This window comes from Jatropha curcas, unplaced genomic scaffold, assembly GCF_041381405.1.
Source record: "Jatropha curcas cultivar XTBG-Jc1 unplaced genomic scaffold, XTBG_Jcur_1.0 HiC_scaffold_124_pilon, whole genome shotgun sequence".
In the NCBI taxonomy this organism is placed as follows: domain Eukaryota; kingdom Viridiplantae; phylum Streptophyta; class Magnoliopsida; order Malpighiales; family Euphorbiaceae; genus Jatropha; species Jatropha curcas.
In genome coordinates this window covers 36542-53892 of record NW_028322369.1, presented here as the reverse complement: position 1 = coordinate 53892, position 17351 = coordinate 36542, and the positions used below count along the sequence as shown (strand labels likewise).

Here is a 17351-nt window from a genome sequence, read left to right as displayed (position 1 = left end):
CAATATTTGATATCTTTTGGATATTAATCTGTGATTTTGATTTTATTTGATTTATGCTTCATTTTGTTTATTCTTGTCGGGAAAAATCTACTCCCCCTTCTTCTTGTTGGGAAAAAGTAAACTATTTAATACGTCATTTATTAAAAAAACAAAAGTAATTTTTCTTTTTTAAAAGAAAAAAAGTAATTTAATTCTTCTCTCATCGTCTCACTTCCAATGTAACCTACCAGGACATCCATAACCGCCGCTGCCTCCGCCATCTGCATCATCAAGCTGAGACTTATTAAGATCGGTGGTTTAGAGAGCAAACAGCTGTCCAACAGATAACACGATTTAAAGGATTTTTGACTGTGAAAATATAAATTTGCTTATAGAACACAATTATTAACTCCTATTTTTCATTTGATTAATTTCAAATCCTAATTTTTCAACTCATTGATGATCAAATAGAAACACTTTACTCTTACAAATCTAAAGATCTAATCTACATAAAATACCCAATTCGGTCATGTTTAAGCTTTGCTAATTTTATTTCTCAGTTGAAGTCTTCAAAGAGAATCCCCTTTTTCCCCATTTTCACTCAAGTCATTTTCTTTGATTTCTTCAACATTGTTCTTTACAAGCTTTCTCTTTCTCTTCTTGCTCTGCTTTTAACTTCTCTTCTTCCTCAGCCTTCTTTCTTGCTTCCTCTTCCTTTGCCTCCTCAAGAGCAGCAACCAAATTCTTTAAACAAGTCTCTTCATCTTCATCTACTGATTTTGGCATCAAATTCTCTGCAACGTCAGCTGGTGTCATCTTCACTTCCCCCAACAGTTTCTCAATTTTCACAAACAATTTGTGAGAATCTATGTCCAAATAATTGTTAGCTAAAACCTTAAAGGCTTCAAAACAACAGTAAGACATTTCTATATGCCTATCCATTCTTCCCCTTCTGATTAAAGCTGGATCAAGTTTCTCCACATAGTTAGTAGTGAACACAATGATCTTTTCTCCGCTGCAAGCAGACCAAATTCCATCAATGAAATTCAAAAGCCCAGATAGAGTCACCTTACTACTTTTGCCTTTTTCTTCTTCTAATTCCTTTTTCTTTTTAGAAATCGGATCGTTATTTTCACCCTTCTCATCATCTTCGTCTTTCTCCTTCTTTGGCTTTCTTTGACCAGTAAGATCAAGAGAACAATCAATATCCTCAATCACAATAATGGACTTACTGGTTGTCTCAATCAATAACTTTCTAAGCTCACTGTTATCCTTAACTTTAGTTAATTCAAGATCATAAACATCATAATTCAAGAAATTAGCCATAGCAGCAACCATCGTCGACTTGCCAGTTCCTGGTGGACCAAAAAGCAAATAACCTCTTTTCCAAGCTTTCCCAATCTTGGCGTAATAATCTTTCCCTTTAGTAAACTTGATCAAATCGTTCTTGATCTGTTCTTTCATCTTTGTCGCCATTGCCAAAGTATCAAAACTCGCAGGATGCTCAAACACCACATGACTCCATTTGGTAGCTTTCCATCCATGCCAATCATTACTTGGATTATTAGTATAAAGCTTTCTCTGCCTATTCTTAACAGAAATCGCTTTCCCTTCTTTAATAACATGATCTATATAAGACGTCATAATGGTTTCTCTATGACGCCTATGGACAGTGAGAGTAAAATATCTTCTCTCATCCTTGTCAGGATAGAAGGAAAAAGACTGTGTTTTGGGGGTATTTTTCCTTGAAGACCACCAGATTTTGATTCCATTGAAGTCATCAGTAATTTCTTCATGATCGTCCATAGTAAGAACAACAGATTGGTTATCTTTAACAACATCAGCCTTTAACCGCTTGGCGCGCATAGAAGAGTTGGCGCTAAGGTAGCTTTGGATGGCGGTATAGACTTCGCTGCGCTTCAGACGCTCACCTGTATATTCATGGAAGGTGATGTGAATATAAGGAGAGGTAAAACCTATCAATTTCTGCAAATATGTTCTGGCGTAGCCATGAAGTTGATCAGGGAAGTATTGTTGAAACATAGCATAAGCAAACATTAGGCTCCCAATTGCAGTGCCAAGATTAGTCCACATCTCTAGTACACTCATCTTGTTTGGATAGAGAGAAAATATTTTGTTTTGGCTTGAAAGATGAGAAAAGAAATGTGTTGGGGTTTGGTTTATATAGTGAGTATAATGCTATGTTTGGCTTTGTGAATTTTTTAGTTTTAGTTTTCTTGGTAATTACCTGTTTCTTTCTTGCTAGCTTCCTGTATATATCGAAGAAGGTGTCATGAGGATTAGATTGTAATTTTAATCTAGACAAAAAAAACAAAAAAGGGATTGTTGGATTCGAGTTTGATTGAATTCACACGTTATAGTTTATAAATTAAATCAAAGATTAATTTGGTCCTGAATTTATTTAACAAGACTATAAATTTAGAATTGACATTTTCTGCCAATTTAACTTTTAAATTTATAAAATAATTAAAAAAATTCAATTTCACTTTTAAATTTAACCTTTATTCCTATCTCAAATTTAAACATAAAAACTCAATTTGAAAATTATTCTATCATAAGCTTTTTTTTTTTTAATATATGTATCTTGTAAAATTCAAATCATCAATTTTGAACGTCTTCGTCAAGCAACATTTTAATATCATTCTGACTTCACAGTTAATGAAAAGGTCTTCCAAAATATATCGATTTATTTTTAAAAAAACGTTAATATAAATGATGCAATGTGACATTGAGGTTAATGTGGGTCCAGATCAGTTAATACTGTTTTTTTTTCAGAAGTTTGAATAAAGTTAAAAAGTGCGTATTTTATAAAAAAATTTTATAAGAAAAAACTTCAAAATGCCTCATCTAGGTCTAAAGATCATTTTTTAGATTTTAAAATATTTTCCCATTTGGACCATGGTGAATTAAATTAAAGAATGTAAATCCCAGCCCAATGATTCTCAATTTTAAAGAGCTCTTATTTTCTTAATTTGGGAGAACTCACTTCTGCTCAGAGAGATGAAATTTCTTCTCATTGATTGAAAATCTCTGAAGTCTGACATGTGAATCATTTCATAAATTCATCACAGCAGAAGCTCAACATTTTAAGCCACACATAAAAAAAAAAAAAAAAAAAAAACTAATAAACAAGACTAACTTAAAAAAGTTCTGCCATAATTAATTTCTTTACAAAAATTAAATTCTACAACAATATTTTTAAACAATTCTAAAATCTGATATATTAAAATGAGATCAGAGTGTGCTAAAATGGTAATTAGTCACAGTTAAATCAGAAACACGGACCAAATATTACTCATCATATCTCATCTAAAAATTCAAAAAAAAAAAAATGATAAAATCAAAAACCTTCAGAGATCTACAAGGAAAAAAAACTTCATAATCAATCATCAGAGACTTAAATACCATGAATCATGGAACGTATTCCATCATATTGTTGCAGTTTTTTCTCATCAATTGATTGAGATTTTTCATAATCGACAAAAATAAATGCAAAAAAATTAAAAAAACAATAAAATTCATGTTACAACTGTAAATACAAAAAAATATTAACAAAAAAAAAAAGAAAAAGAAGAACTTACCTGCAGTGCGGTGCTGACCAGCGGCGGCGGCGGCGGTGGCGGGTGAGACCAGAAAAGCAGTCGACTGGCATCAGAACTTGCCTGATGGAGTGAGACAGAGGGAGAGAGGCTACAGAGAGAGAGAGAGAGGCGTAAGACTGAAATTAGTCTCGCGCGAGAGAGGAAGGCGAATAAATCGTTAGCGGCTGACTAGATCGGTCGCTAAAATAAAACAATCGGTTGCTATTTTAATTGACGAGGAAAACAAGCACTGTCACTAATAAAAAAAATTAATAGTTAATCGGTCGCTAATTACAATTAAATTTTGGTCATCGCAGCAATCGCACACTCGTTGCTAATCTGTCGTTAATAATTCCCGCCAAATATTTGGCGCCAAATATAGCGACAAAATATACGTCGGTAGCTATTCTGTAATACTTGTTGGTGCTAATTCTTGGCGCAAAATAGAGCGACGGATGTCACTTCAATCGCTAGTGCTAGTTTACCAAAGGTTTCACGAGAAATTTTTATTGCTGGCGGTCGCATCTCTGTCGTTAATTAGCGACTGCATCACGTCAATCATTAAAGTCGTTCACTAAAAAACCCTTTTTTTTTTTTTTAGTGATGATGCTTTTAGTAATTACCTCTATTATTTACAGTGTTCAGCTGTGTAACATTTATACTAGTATTTAGAGTTTGAAACAATGAGTTGTGATACATTATTCCTTTTAATTTTCAGTAAGACGCTAACAGCCATTAAGACAACTAATTTTACTCAACAATCACTAAAAATATAAATTATTTTCTGAAACAAGTGGAAAAGCAACAAATTATTTATTTAATCATTCTTGGAAAATTCCAAGAAATGAACAAGTCTTTACCTACCTTCTTTATCAAGCAAACACACTTCATTCCCGAAGTTTTTTCCCTATATAAATAGCTCCACACAAGTGTTTCAGAATCCCTATCTATCTAAAAATCATTAAACACACTACCAACTTCTACTCCAAAACAGAAACTACTGCCCTTAAGACCCAAAAAAAAATGATCATAACAGAGCTATTTACTCATTTAGGCTCAGCAACTGCTGGCCTAATGTTTGCTTGGGCTGTGTTTCAGCAATACTTCCCTTATGAACTTCGCAGCTATATTGATACATATAGCCAAAAGATTATTAGCATCTTCTACCCATATATTCATATCATCTTTGATTAATATACCGGCGAAGACCTTCGACGCAGCGAGGTCTACGCCGCCATTCAAAACTATCTTAGCACCAACTCATCAATGGGCGCCAAGCGGCTTAAAGCTGATGTAGTCAAAGATGGGAAGTCTGTGTTACTTACAATGGATCACAATGAACAAATCTCTGATGATTTTAATGGAATTAAAGTTTGGTGGACTTCAAAAAAAGGATACCAAAACGAAGCAGTTTACTTTCTATCCGGAATTGGATGAAAGCAGGTTTTCAAACTCACTGTCCATAGACGATATAGAGATATCATTATTAAGTCTTACATAGATCATATTATCAAGGAAGGGAAGGCCACTGCAGTTAGAAATCGGCAAAGAAAGCTTTATACTAATAATCCAAGCAAGAATTGGTACGGATGGAGAGGTGCTAAATGGAGCCATGTCGTGTTTGAGCATCCTGCGTCGTTTGACAGTTTGGCCATGGGTATAAAGATGAAAGAACAGATAAAGAATGATCTGATCAAGTTTAGTAAAGGGAAAGATTATTTGCCAATATTGGGAAAGCTTGGAAAAGAGGTTATCTTCTTTATGGTCCACCAGGAACTGGAAAGTCCACTATGATTGCTGCTATGGCTAATTTATTGAATTATGATGTTTATGATATTGAATTAACTACCATTAAAGATAACAGTGAGCTTAGGAAGTTACTGATTGAAACTACCAGTAAGTCTATTATTGTAATAGAGGATATTGATTGTTCTCTTGATCTTACTGGTCAAAGAAAGCCAAAGAAAGTGAAAGATGATGAAGAAGACGATCCGATTTCTAAAAAGAGAAACAAGTAGTAAGGTGACTCTCTCTGGGCTTTTGAATGTCATTGATGGGATTTGGTCTGCTTGTGGCGGAGAGAGAATTATTGTTTTTACTACTAATTATGTGGAGAAACTTGATCCGGCTTTAATTAGAAGGGGAAGAATGGATAAGCATATAGAAATGTCTTATTGCTGCTTTGAAGCTTTTAAGGTTTTAGCTAAGAATTATCTGGATGTAGATTCCCATGAATTGTTTGCGAAAATTGAGAATTTGATGAAGGAAATTAAAATGGCACCAGCCGATGTTGCAGAGAATTTGATGCCAAAATCAGTAGATGAAGATGAAGAGACTTGTGTGAAGAATTTGATTGCAAGTCTTGAGGAGGCAAAATTGAAAGCAGAGCAAGAAGCAAAGTTGAAGGCAGAGCAAGAAGAGAAAGAGAGAGAGAAAGATTCTGATGTAGTACTAGTTAAAGAACCCAAAGAAAATGGTGTCACTGAAAATGGAAAGGAATAAGGTGATGAGTTCCTCCATGTTGATGATGGCTAGGGTTGTGGTTTTTATATTGTGTGATTGTTTATATAGTGTTATGATTGCAATCTGATTGTAAATCTGGATTGAATAATTAGGATTCTTTATAAATATTTGCATAGGGTTTAGGGATTTGATGTAATTGCATCAGTATGATTGTGAATTCAGTATCAATAATATCTTCTAAAGTGTCTTTGTAATCACATGTTTGCTTGTACCAATCACAACTCAAATCCTCTCCATGCACATGTTTCAAAGGTTTTAAGAGTAAAAGAGTGCTATGAATTGTTTAATAAAAGTTGAAAATTATTTTTCTGGAAAGTGTTACTTGACATGTTTTTTTGAAGTATTGTTTAATTGTTTATATATATTTATAATTTTCTTGTAATTTAAATTTAAAATCTTCTAATAGAAGCCTTGATTTCCAAGTTCTTTCAGAAATTTTAAGTTGGCTTCCTTCTTGTATAAATTTACTCCGTCCTTAAAATTCTCTTTTATCATATAACTTATTTATATTGAGTATGTATACTTAATATTTTTTTTATTGATCTGGATTCAAGCTTTTTCAGAAGTCTATTATGAGGGTACGTTGCTCAAGAGATCCAGCGTCTCATCCCAATGGACCAATTGGTAGTTGGTTATATTTAATAATTTTAATGCTAATAATTTATGCAAAAAAATATTAATTGGTATCTTTCTACTAGGGAAAAAAATTATAATATAGTAATAACAAGTGAAAATATTTTAAATAGCAACTAACTATTGACTCAGTGTATAGAATTAGATTAATGAATGCATGCAATTAGATAATTTCGTTGTTGTAAAAAATGGTTGAATACATAATTAACTTTTGAAGTTTAAAAAAAAAAATTTTGCGCCATCCTAAACTTTCACTCTCATCATGCTAGAATAAATTTTGAAGGTTTAATATTGATTTGATATGTTATTGATATAACTTTTGAAATAATAATTTTCATATTTTTTAATCCAATAAGTGTTTAATTGATCTAATTTTAGAATTTAATTGTTTAACAGGTCAATTAAAGTGTTTAATATGGATAATTTTATAAGTTGAAGTGTGCAATAAGAGGTAATTTTATAAGTTGAAGTCTAAATAAAAGTTGAGGGTGTCACAAGATTTTTCGTAAAAATACATAGGAATTTATATTGAGCTTATAAAAAATGGAAAATAATTACGATACAAGGAAAAAAATAAAAAGGAAATGAATACGACAAGGAGATATATTTTCTAGGATAAAATAAATATTTTCAGTTATTTATTTCCTAAAGAACATTAAATTTATTTTCTAAATAATCTTAAATAGAATTGATTTTGATTGGATTGAAATCAATTTAAAAGTTTTGATTTTGAATCAAAAGGATTCATTCAGTTTCAATTTTTGGTTTTAAAATTGAAATCAGTCCAAAGTGGCTTGAACCAGTGAGAACCAGCTGGAATGAATCAAAGAAAATGAAGTTTCCGAAGAAGATGGTGATGCCTTGTTCATGGTAGGCAATTAAAAATTACCTAATACATAAATTGAAATCTAAATATTATGAAAAGTTTTGGAAACGTGTTGAACTTACTTTCGTCTTTGAAATAATTATTATAATTTGCAGCAGTATTTCCGTTTTCCCTCATTTTTCTTAATTTGTTTCTATTATTTCTCAATTCTCTTCTTCACCTTAAATCCTGTCTCTTCTTCAGGATTTCCTGCGTTGTCTATACGTTCTAAACCTGAATTAAGGACTCTTTGAAGCTTACATATTATATGGGCCCATTTTGAACTTTATAAATCTGAACATCTCTTACATCTTTTGTATTTTAATATTGTTTATTTCATGGCATCATTAAAAAATTAAGCATTGAAAAGTCTTAGTTAATTGTTCTTATAGCTAGGTAGTAGGTATAAAGATTGTTGAACTGTTTCTTTCTCATTTTATTTATTATTTTTTTGAAAAAAATTTATTTTTTTATTAGCAAGGGAAAGAGTTTTTTAATAGTATAAATAAATAATTAAAATTTCATCATAACAAAATATATATACTTGTTGAAATTAAGGTCGTTCTCTCTTCTTCCAGGCCAATTACCATTGCTCTCTTATCTCCTTCGAGGGGTGGAGTCAACTCTTTCCCTTTTTATTTTTTTTGGATAATTCTTAAATTTGTATTTTATTTATACAGATTTGAGTTATTGTCGCTCAATTATTGATATTTATTATTTTTTATATCTTGAAATTTTATTTTCAGATATAGTTTAATCTAAATATTCATTGAGTACCATTTATCCTTTAATGGATCAAATCACGTGAACAGGATTTAGTTTTAATCTAGTGGATTGTAACTCTAGTTAATTGAAAAAAAAAAAAGAGAACATCAATTTCTAAAAAGGTGAGTAATTTTTCCAATCAAGAAGGGTGTTGAATTTATTTCTCTATTGGAAATTAGAGAAATTATTTTAAAAATATTTTCTAAAAGTTAAATAAACTTTCCAAACAAGGAGAGTGGGAATTTATTTCTTTAGTGGAAAAATACTCTCGTTTATTTTTGGAAATTAAAGAAAATTAATTATTTAAAAAATATTTTCTAAAAAGTTAAGTAAATTTTCCAAACAAAAAGAGTGAAAATTCATTTCTTTAGTGGAAAAATTCTGTTTTGTACCAAAATTATTTTATTGTATATTGTTTGATATATGGTGAATACACGTGTGTAATTAAGTCTAATGAAAACTAAATTGCGTAACTTGCTCACCCTGCAAGGAAAAACACTTATTTCCAAGTTTCTTCATTATATAAACACTTCTCTGTCTTTCTAAACATTATTAAACATCCAGCCAATTTCCACTAACAAAAGAAGAGTTCTTACTCTTAAGAGAAAAAAAATACGGGCATAGCAGAGGGTTTTACTTAGCTAGGTTCAGCAATTGCTGGCCTAGTGTTTGCTTGGGCTATGTTTCAACAGTACTTCCCTTATCAACTTTGCAGCTATTTAAAATTTTTCTAATTAGAGGATCTATTTCTTTATAATATTTTATGATAATGCTATTTTTAAAATTTTTTTAATTAGAGAATCGATTTTTTTATGATATTTTATGATAATGCTATAAGAGGGAAAGCTTGTAAGCTTATAATTATTCATGATTACTAAAAAATTATAATTAATTTATAAAATCTATAGATCTAAATTATAAGAAATATAAGTAAAAAATAATCTAATTTTTTTTTAAATAGATTGAGAGTTAAGTTTATACTTACAGCAAGAAGAAGACACGAATGCAAACTCAATATTTTCAAATTAGCAAAGCTTGATGTAATAATTCTTGATAGTCAAAAGCAATTATAACTAAACATATATAGTGATATAATATGACAAATACCTAATTAGAATATGATTAAATTTATAATATTAATATAATAAAAATAATGTTTTGACATCATAATTAAAATAGAATTAGTAATAATATTTTTGTCAATTCATAAACTCAGTAGAGGCGTTTTAGGAGCCCAATGTCTCCCATTTGTATTTTTATATATATATATATAGATATACATTAATTAATAATTAATTATTATTATATCTCTTTCTTATTATTTTACTTTTTTTCAGTAAAAGACAAATTAGGCAAAATCCTTTTTTAACATAGAGCTAGACAAATTTTCTACGGTCAAATGTATTTTAATGTAAGTGGCATGGAAAATTTTGTTTTGGAAAAATGAAGATCCTAACCCTATATATGTTGTCATGACGACGTCGTTATTGTTATGTCATTGATTAGAACATTCATTATTATTTTATAATTTTAATGTTAATCATTTAATTTATTTTATATAAAAAAATTAGTTTATAAAATTACACTCTAATTCATTTAAATAGACAAATTTATTATATTTGAAATAAAGTAAAAGTAAAGTTCATTTTGCCCTTTATTTAGCTTGCTTTATTTCATTAATATGTGAAAATAACAAAAAAAAGTATACGAAATTTTCATCTTATGGGCTTTATTTTCATATGAAGTAAAGTCCATAAATCTTTGTGACGGGGAGTGAATATTTTCAAGACTAAAGGGGGAATTAAGATGTAGGGCTTTAAGATCCAACGTACGTGATAATTTTACTCTTTTTGGCCTTTCTAAAATAAGCTTCAGTAACAAAAATTGGAGACTACTGCTGACCTACCCCATTCTCCATATTTTATTATATAAAAAAAAAAAAATGCATGCGTGTGGACGTAAGTTGTCTTCTCACATTGTAAAAAAAAATATTTTTAGGATTTGCAGATACAAAACGGCAAATGAAAAAAAAAAAAAGAAAACTACAAACTAATCCCGACATTGTATCCTTTTATTATCAAAAAATATTTTCTGATAAAAGGTTTTAAACTTTTGATATTTATGATACTCACAAAAATAAATCAAAAAAAATATTTTTATGATTAAAGAGAAAATTAAATTATTTTCAAAAAAAATTTATTACAAAGAAAAAAGAATACTTTTTAAAGGAGAAAAATATTTTTGAGATTTTGACAAACTTATTATACAAGGTTTTCTGTATTTGGTGTAAGCGGGGATCAAACCTTACTGGAATTAAGGGCGTTAACCACTTCAACCAACACCTTGTTGGTATTATTAATCTATTTTTCTTTAATAGTTATTGCATCAATTATTTAATTAATCACCACAAATCATAAGCCACCTTCACTACCACTAATATTCAGTGATTACCAAAGTTTATTATCTTCATAATTTTTATATTTGACAATAATATTTCAAATTTTAAAATTTATATAATTCTAAATATTTTACGGTCTTATAAATTAAAAACTTAAATAATTTTTTGACTAATTTTTAATATTATAACCGAATAATAGAAAACTAATTTATTTGTAAATATTCTCTAAGCATGTTCGGCAACAACATGCACCGACAAAAAAAAAAAAAAATGCGGATTAGCGACAGACAAATTGTCACTAATCCTTTTCCTTCTGTCTCTAAAACAAAAATAGCGACCAAACTGCAACCAAGTGAATCAGTTGCACAAAATCTTGTGGCTAAGCTGTTAGCAATCGCATGTGGAATTCATCGCTAATTAGCGACCAAGTAATCGGTCGCAAATTTTGATAAAGCGGTCGCTAAATGATGAATCACTTCCTTCCATTAACGAAAATGTAGTTACTATTCGATCGCTAAATGATGCGGTAGCTAATGTTGGTCCCTAACTTTATCGCAAATCGATCGATGTAGTTTGTTTTTAAATGTTTGATAGTCCGTCGCCTAACTGTCTCAAACCTGTCGCCAATTGTTCGCTATATTTTTCTCCAGTCACTTTTCAAAGTATTATTATCTTTCGTTGTTCCATTGCTCATCGGTCGCCATTTATTTTTTAAAATAAAAAAATAAAATTTAAATGTTGGACAATCAAAATTTTTCACCTGTAAAAAAAACAATATATACTGATTCAAGTAATTCACACAAACAATAACATCAATGAAAAAAAAATACTAAATTATCATTGAGATAATATTAATGTGCAAAGAAAATCTTACAAATTATACCATAATATATACAAAATAAACATGTAATAAAAAAGAAGCATAAGGGGTCAGATTTGCAAAATCTGTAATGGGACTCTAAGAAGTAGGCAGAGTGAAAGAAGCCAGGGGATCAGAGTGATCTGTCGATGCAGAGAGAGCTGGCGGTGTTGTAGCTCAGTCTCGAGCATACATCTCCATCAGTTGTTGTTGCTGCTGCAATACAAGCTGTGATATTTATTGTTGCTGCTTCTAAAGCTGAGCCCGTAAATCCTAGATCTCCTCGGTACGTGCCTTTGGCTTAGCTAGTGTGGCTCAACTCACTGATTTCCATGTGTGCGGCTGTAAAAAATATCAGATTGTGAACCAATACCATACACTTTTCTCTTCTTCTCACCTCCTGTAGCCTCGAGATAAAGCTACAATTCATCGATTTTGTAGGCTTCTCACTAGTATAAGCCTGAGATGCAGTAGCTCGATCTTTCCTAGTAATATAGTTATCCTGATAAATATAGTATATAGCGGCATAAGAACAATACAAAAATATACAAATTTAGATGGAAAAGTAAAGAATTATTTTGAAGCTTACTTTAACAAGCTCGACATGCTTATCAATGAATGTGACCCCATCATCGTCCTTCGTATGTGTATATGTGAAGACCTTCAGGGGGTAGGTTGACGCTTCAACTTCAATGCCTGTAATACATTTCATAAAATGCGAAACATTTTCAAATACATTTAATAATAAAGCTACATAAAATTCTCTAAGTGGATTTTTCTTACCAATTTCTCAGTAATCTCAGCTGCTGAAATGGCACCGCCAGTGAGTCAAGATAGACCAGCTCACTCACCACCCATTTCATTGAATCTATTATGGGACATAATCTCTCGTTTTCTCACATATTCATGATAGGACCAAGCCTACTACCAATTAGTCCAAACCTCGTAAAAAATACCTTTGCTTCTTTCCTGTACTCCACATCTTGTACAGGAAGTTTGAGTAGCCCTCCGCTGATTGTGTCTCCTAAGCTTTCTTAAACAGAGCCTCTATAGCATCTGATTCCCATGTGAACCCCTTCTGCAATACGTAGAAATAGAAACATTTTTATATGAGATTTCACAATCATTAAGTTTAATTAAAATTGAAGTAAGAACATTTACCATAAATTCTTCCAAGTACAACTGTCTAGCCTCTGCTGGTATACCTCCCTAACACCAACCATCTTTCTCCAAATGAAGTTTGAAGATCCTCATAATGGCTTTGGAGGCATCAGATGATGGATACAAGCTGTCAACTAGAATAATGAAAAATAGAATTATTTTTCAGTTAGCAGCATAAGTTTATGTTATAATTACAATAGGCAAAATATAAGAGTAATTATTTGTTGTTAGTTACCATCCTTTCAAAGTCATCAACTTTGGTCGAGCATCTCCCTCCACTGCAGAAAAAGAGTAGAAGTAGAAAATGTCAATGTTAAATATTAATATATAAATACAAAAGACGAACAATAGTGAATTGAATATTACCGGGTGGTGGGGCTGATGCTGATGGTGCTATAGCAAGTGCAGATGGTGCTGCAGCATTAGAAGTAGGTGCTTGAGTAGAAGGAGGGATAGGAGGTAGTGGAGGCAAGGGAGGTTGTGTGACTGTATAAGCGTCACGTGCTTTGGCACGACCACCTCGTCCTCGAATACCTCGATCTCATCCCCCTCATGTAGAGTCCTCGAATCTATGCCTGTATCCATTTGAACCCGAACAAGGTGATCTACAATACCACATAATAATTGACACAATATTACAAAAGTTTCAAGGCTAACCCTAAATGTTTAAGTTTTGAGTTTATAAAATATGGTAACTATAAGTAAGGTTTTGAATTTTAAGAATTAAGATAATACTAACTATTTTAATGTTCTCTGTCTCATTCCTTCGTCTTCTTCATCTCCTCCTCCTTCTCCTCCTCCTTCTTCTGAAGTGCCTAAGACATGGGGCTCCGCTTCATCATCTTCATCTGACATACCAATCTCAACATATGTCTCATTCTCATCAGCCAGTCGTTCCGTTAAATCTTCAACTATTTGTATCGGTAATTCAAAAACTAATTAACAAAATTGATAAACTAATTAATTAAAAAACTAACCTAATTAACAAACAGATATAATTAACAAACTAACCTAATTAACAAATAACCTACTTAACAAACTAATTAACGTAATTAACAAATTAAGATAATGCGAAAAAGTAACATATGCATAGATTCATACACCAATTATATAATTAACAAAATTGACAAATCAATTAATTAAAAAACTAACCTAATTAACAAACTAATTAAGCTAACCTAATTAAATAAATAAATTTGCTCATAATAACCATTAAGTATTTTAATCTAAAACAGTCAAACAAATGACAAATAACAAAAAAACAAATGACAAAATAATTAAAACAAATGACAAACTAATTAACATTCAAAGAAATTAACTGAAAAATAATAAACTAATCAAAAAACTAAAAAATAACCAAACTGAGATTAATTAGAAACCAGCTAGAATCAACAAAAATAACATATCAAACTACAAACCAACACTAATGTCAACAATCAACAAATAACAAATAACCAAAAAAATCCATCTTCAATAAAAAATAACAATTAACAATCATAATCGAACTAAAATATAAATGCAAAAAAATTAAAAAAAACAATAAAATCATGTTACAACTGTAAATACAAAAAAAATATTTACAACAATAAAAAAAAGAACTTACTTGTAGTGCGGTGCCTGCCCAACAGCGGCGGCGGGTGAGACCAGAAAAGCAGTCCGACTGGAGTCAGAACTTGCCTGACGGAGTGAGACAGAGGGAGAGAGGCTACAGAGAAGAGTGAGAGAGGCGTATAGATTGAAATAGTCCTCACACGAGAGAGAGGAAGGCGACTAAATCGCTCTAAAACTATGTAGCGGCTGACCAGATCAGTCGCTAAAATAAAACAATCATCAGTCGCTATTTTAATTGACGCGGCAAAAAAAGCACCGTCCTAATTAAAAAAATTATCATTAATCGGTCTCTAATTACAATGGAATTTTGGTCATCGCAGTAATTGCACACTCGTTGTAATCTGTCGCTAATATTCCCGCCAAATATAGCAACAAAATATACTCGATCACATTCGTAACACTGGTTGGTGGCCATTCTGGGCACAAAATAGAGCCACGGATGTCAACTTCAGTCGCTAGTGGTAGTTTACCAAAGGTTTCACGAGAAATTTCTATCGCTGGCGATCGCATCTCTGTCGCTAATTAGTGACTGCATAAAGTCGGTCACTAAAAAATGTTTTTTTTTTTTTTTAGTGATGTAGCTTTTAATAATTACCTCTATTATTTACGGTGTTCAGCGGTGTAACATTTATACTAGTGTTTAGAGTTTGAAATAATGAGTTGTGATACATTACTCCTTTTAATGTTTAATAAGACGCTAACAGCCACTAAGACAATTAATTTTACTAAATAATCACTACGAATATAAATTATTTTCTGAACAAGTGGAAGAGCAACAAATTATTTATTTAATCATTCTTGGAAAATTCCAAGAATGAACAAGTGTTTACCTACCTTCTTTACCAAGCAAACACACTTCATTCCCAAGTTTTTTTCCCTATATAAATAGCTCCACACAAGTGTTTCGGAATCCCTATCTATCTAAACATCATTAAACACACTAACCAACTTCTACTCCAAAAAAGAAACTACTGCCCTTAACACCCAAAAAAATGATCGTAACAGAGCTATTTGCTCAGTTAGGCTCAGCAATTGCTGGCCTAATGTTTGCTTGGGCTGTGTTTCAGCAATACTCCCTATGAACTTCGCAGCTATATTGATACATATAGCCAAAAGATTATTGGCATCTTCTACCCATATATCCATATCATCTTTGATGAATATACCGGCGAAGACCTTCGACGCAGCGAGGTCTACGCCGCCATTCAAAACTACCTTAGCACCAACTCATCAATGCGCGCCAAGCGGCTTAAAGCTGATGTATGTCAAAGATGGGAAGTCTGTGTTACTTACAATGGATCACAATGAACAAATCTCTGATGATTTTAATGGAATTAAAGTTTGGTGGACTTCAATAAAAAGGATACAAAACGAAGCAGTTTCCTTTCTATCCGGAAATTGGATGAAAGCAGGTTTTCAAACTCACTGTCCATAGACGATATAGAGATATCATTATAAGTCTTACATAGATCATATTATCAAGGAAGGGAAGGCCACTGCAGTTAGAAATCGGCAAAGAAAGCTTTATACTAATAATCCAAGCAAGAATTGGTACGGATGGAGAGGTGCTAAATGGAGCCATGTCGTGTTTGAGCATCCTGCGTCGTTTGACAGTTTGGCCATGGGTATAAGATGAAAGAACAGATAAAGAATGATCTGATCAAGTTTAGTAAAGGGAAAGATTATTATGCCAAGATTGGGAAAGCTTGGAAAAAGAGGTTATCTTCTTTATGGTCCACCAGGACTGGAAAGTCCACTATGATTTGCTGCTATGGCTAATTTATTGAATTATGATATTTATGATATTGAATTAACTACCATTAAAGATAACAGTGAGCTTAGGAAGTTATTGATTGAAACTACCAGTAAGTCTATTATTGTAATAGAGGATATTGATTGTTCTCTTGATCTTACTGGTCAAAGAAAGCCAAAGAAAGTGAAAGATGATGAAGAAGACGATCCGATTTCTAAAAAGAGAAAGGAATTAGGGGAAGAAACAAGTAGTAAGGTGACTCTATCTGGGCTTTTGAATGTCATTGATGGGATTTGGTCTGCTTGTGGTGGAGAGAGAATTTTATTTTTACTACTAATTATGTGGAGAAACTTGATCCGGCTTTAATTAGAAGGGGAAGAATGGATAAGCATATAGAAATGTCTTATGCTGCTTTGAAGCTTTTAAGGTTTTAGCTAAGAATTATCTGGATGTAGATTCCCATGAATTGTTTGCGAAAATTGAGAATTTGATGAAGGAAATTAAAATGACACCAGCGGATGTGGCAGAGAATTTGATGCCAAAATCAGTAGATGAAGATGAAGAGACTTGTCTGAAGAATTTGATTGCAAGTCTTGAGGAGGCAAAATTGAAAGCAGAGCAAGAAGCAAAGTTGAAGGCAGAGAAAGAAGAGAAAGAGAAAGAGAAAGATTCTGATGTAGTATTAGGTAAAGAACCCAAAGAAAATGGCTTCACTGAAAATGGAAAGGAATAAGGTGATGAGTTCCTCCATGTTGATGATGGCTAGGGTTGTGATTTTTATATTGTGTGATTGTTTATATGATGTTATGATTGCAATCTGATTGGTAAATCTGGATTGAATAATTAGGAGTCTTTCTAAATATTTGCATAGTCACTGTAAATAGGGATTTGATGTAATTAAGCATTAGTATGATTGTGAATTCAGTATCAATAATATCTTCTAAAGTGTCTTTGTAATTACATGTTTGCTTGTACCAATCACAACCCAAATCCTCTCCATTCACATGTTTCAAAGGTTTTAAGAGTAAAAGAGTGCTATGAATTTGTTTAATAAAAGTTGAAAATTATTTTTCTGGAAAGTGTTACTTGACATGTTTTTTTGAAGTATTGTTTAATTGTTTATATATATATATATAACAACAAAAACTAGACTACGACTAATGACACAACAAAAACCAACAAAAACCAAAGACTTTGAAAAA

The 17351-nt window shown here is 31.6% G+C and overlaps 1 long non-coding RNA gene, 3 other non-coding genes and 3 pseudogenes across 4 annotated transcripts; 2 read left to right on the top strand and 5 right to left on the bottom strand.

Annotated features, from left to right (window-relative positions):
• Nucleotides 1-381: 381 nt before the first annotated feature.
• LOC149492089 (AAA-ATPase ASD, mitochondrial pseudogene) lies at nucleotides 382-2200 on the bottom strand (annotated as a pseudogene).
• Nucleotides 2201-2985: 785 nt separating this feature from the next.
• On the bottom strand, nucleotides 2986-3077 carry LOC149492088 (small nucleolar RNA R64/Z200 family). The gene has a single exon (XR_016319148.1). It is a non-coding gene; the product is annotated as a small nucleolar RNA R64/Z200 family (small nucleolar RNA).
• Nucleotides 3078-3230: 153 nt separating this feature from the next.
• Nucleotides 3231-3307, bottom strand: LOC149492087 (small nucleolar RNA SNORD18). Its single transcript, XR_016319146.1, has one exon. It is a non-coding gene; the product is annotated as a small nucleolar RNA SNORD18 (small nucleolar RNA).
• A 77-nt stretch (nucleotides 3308-3384) lies between these two features.
• LOC149492086 (small nucleolar RNA Z199) lies at nucleotides 3385-3462 on the bottom strand. The gene has a single exon (XR_016319147.1). It is a non-coding gene; the product is annotated as a small nucleolar RNA Z199 (small nucleolar RNA).
• Nucleotides 3463-4553: 1091 nt separating this feature from the next.
• On the top strand, nucleotides 4554-6301 carry LOC149492085 (AAA-ATPase ASD, mitochondrial pseudogene; annotated as a pseudogene).
• A 6484-nt stretch (nucleotides 6302-12785) lies between these two features.
• On the bottom strand, nucleotides 12786-13328 carry LOC149492084 (uncharacterized). The gene is made up of 3 exons (XR_016319145.1): nucleotides 13152-13328; nucleotides 13021-13063; nucleotides 12786-12919 (listed from the first exon to the last, which is right to left on the bottom strand). It is a non-coding gene; the product is annotated as an uncharacterized LOC149492084 (long non-coding RNA).
• Nucleotides 13329-15251: 1923 nt separating this feature from the next.
• On the top strand, nucleotides 15252-16882 carry LOC149492083 (AAA-ATPase ASD, mitochondrial pseudogene; annotated as a pseudogene).
• Nucleotides 16883-17351: the final 469 nt, after the last annotated feature.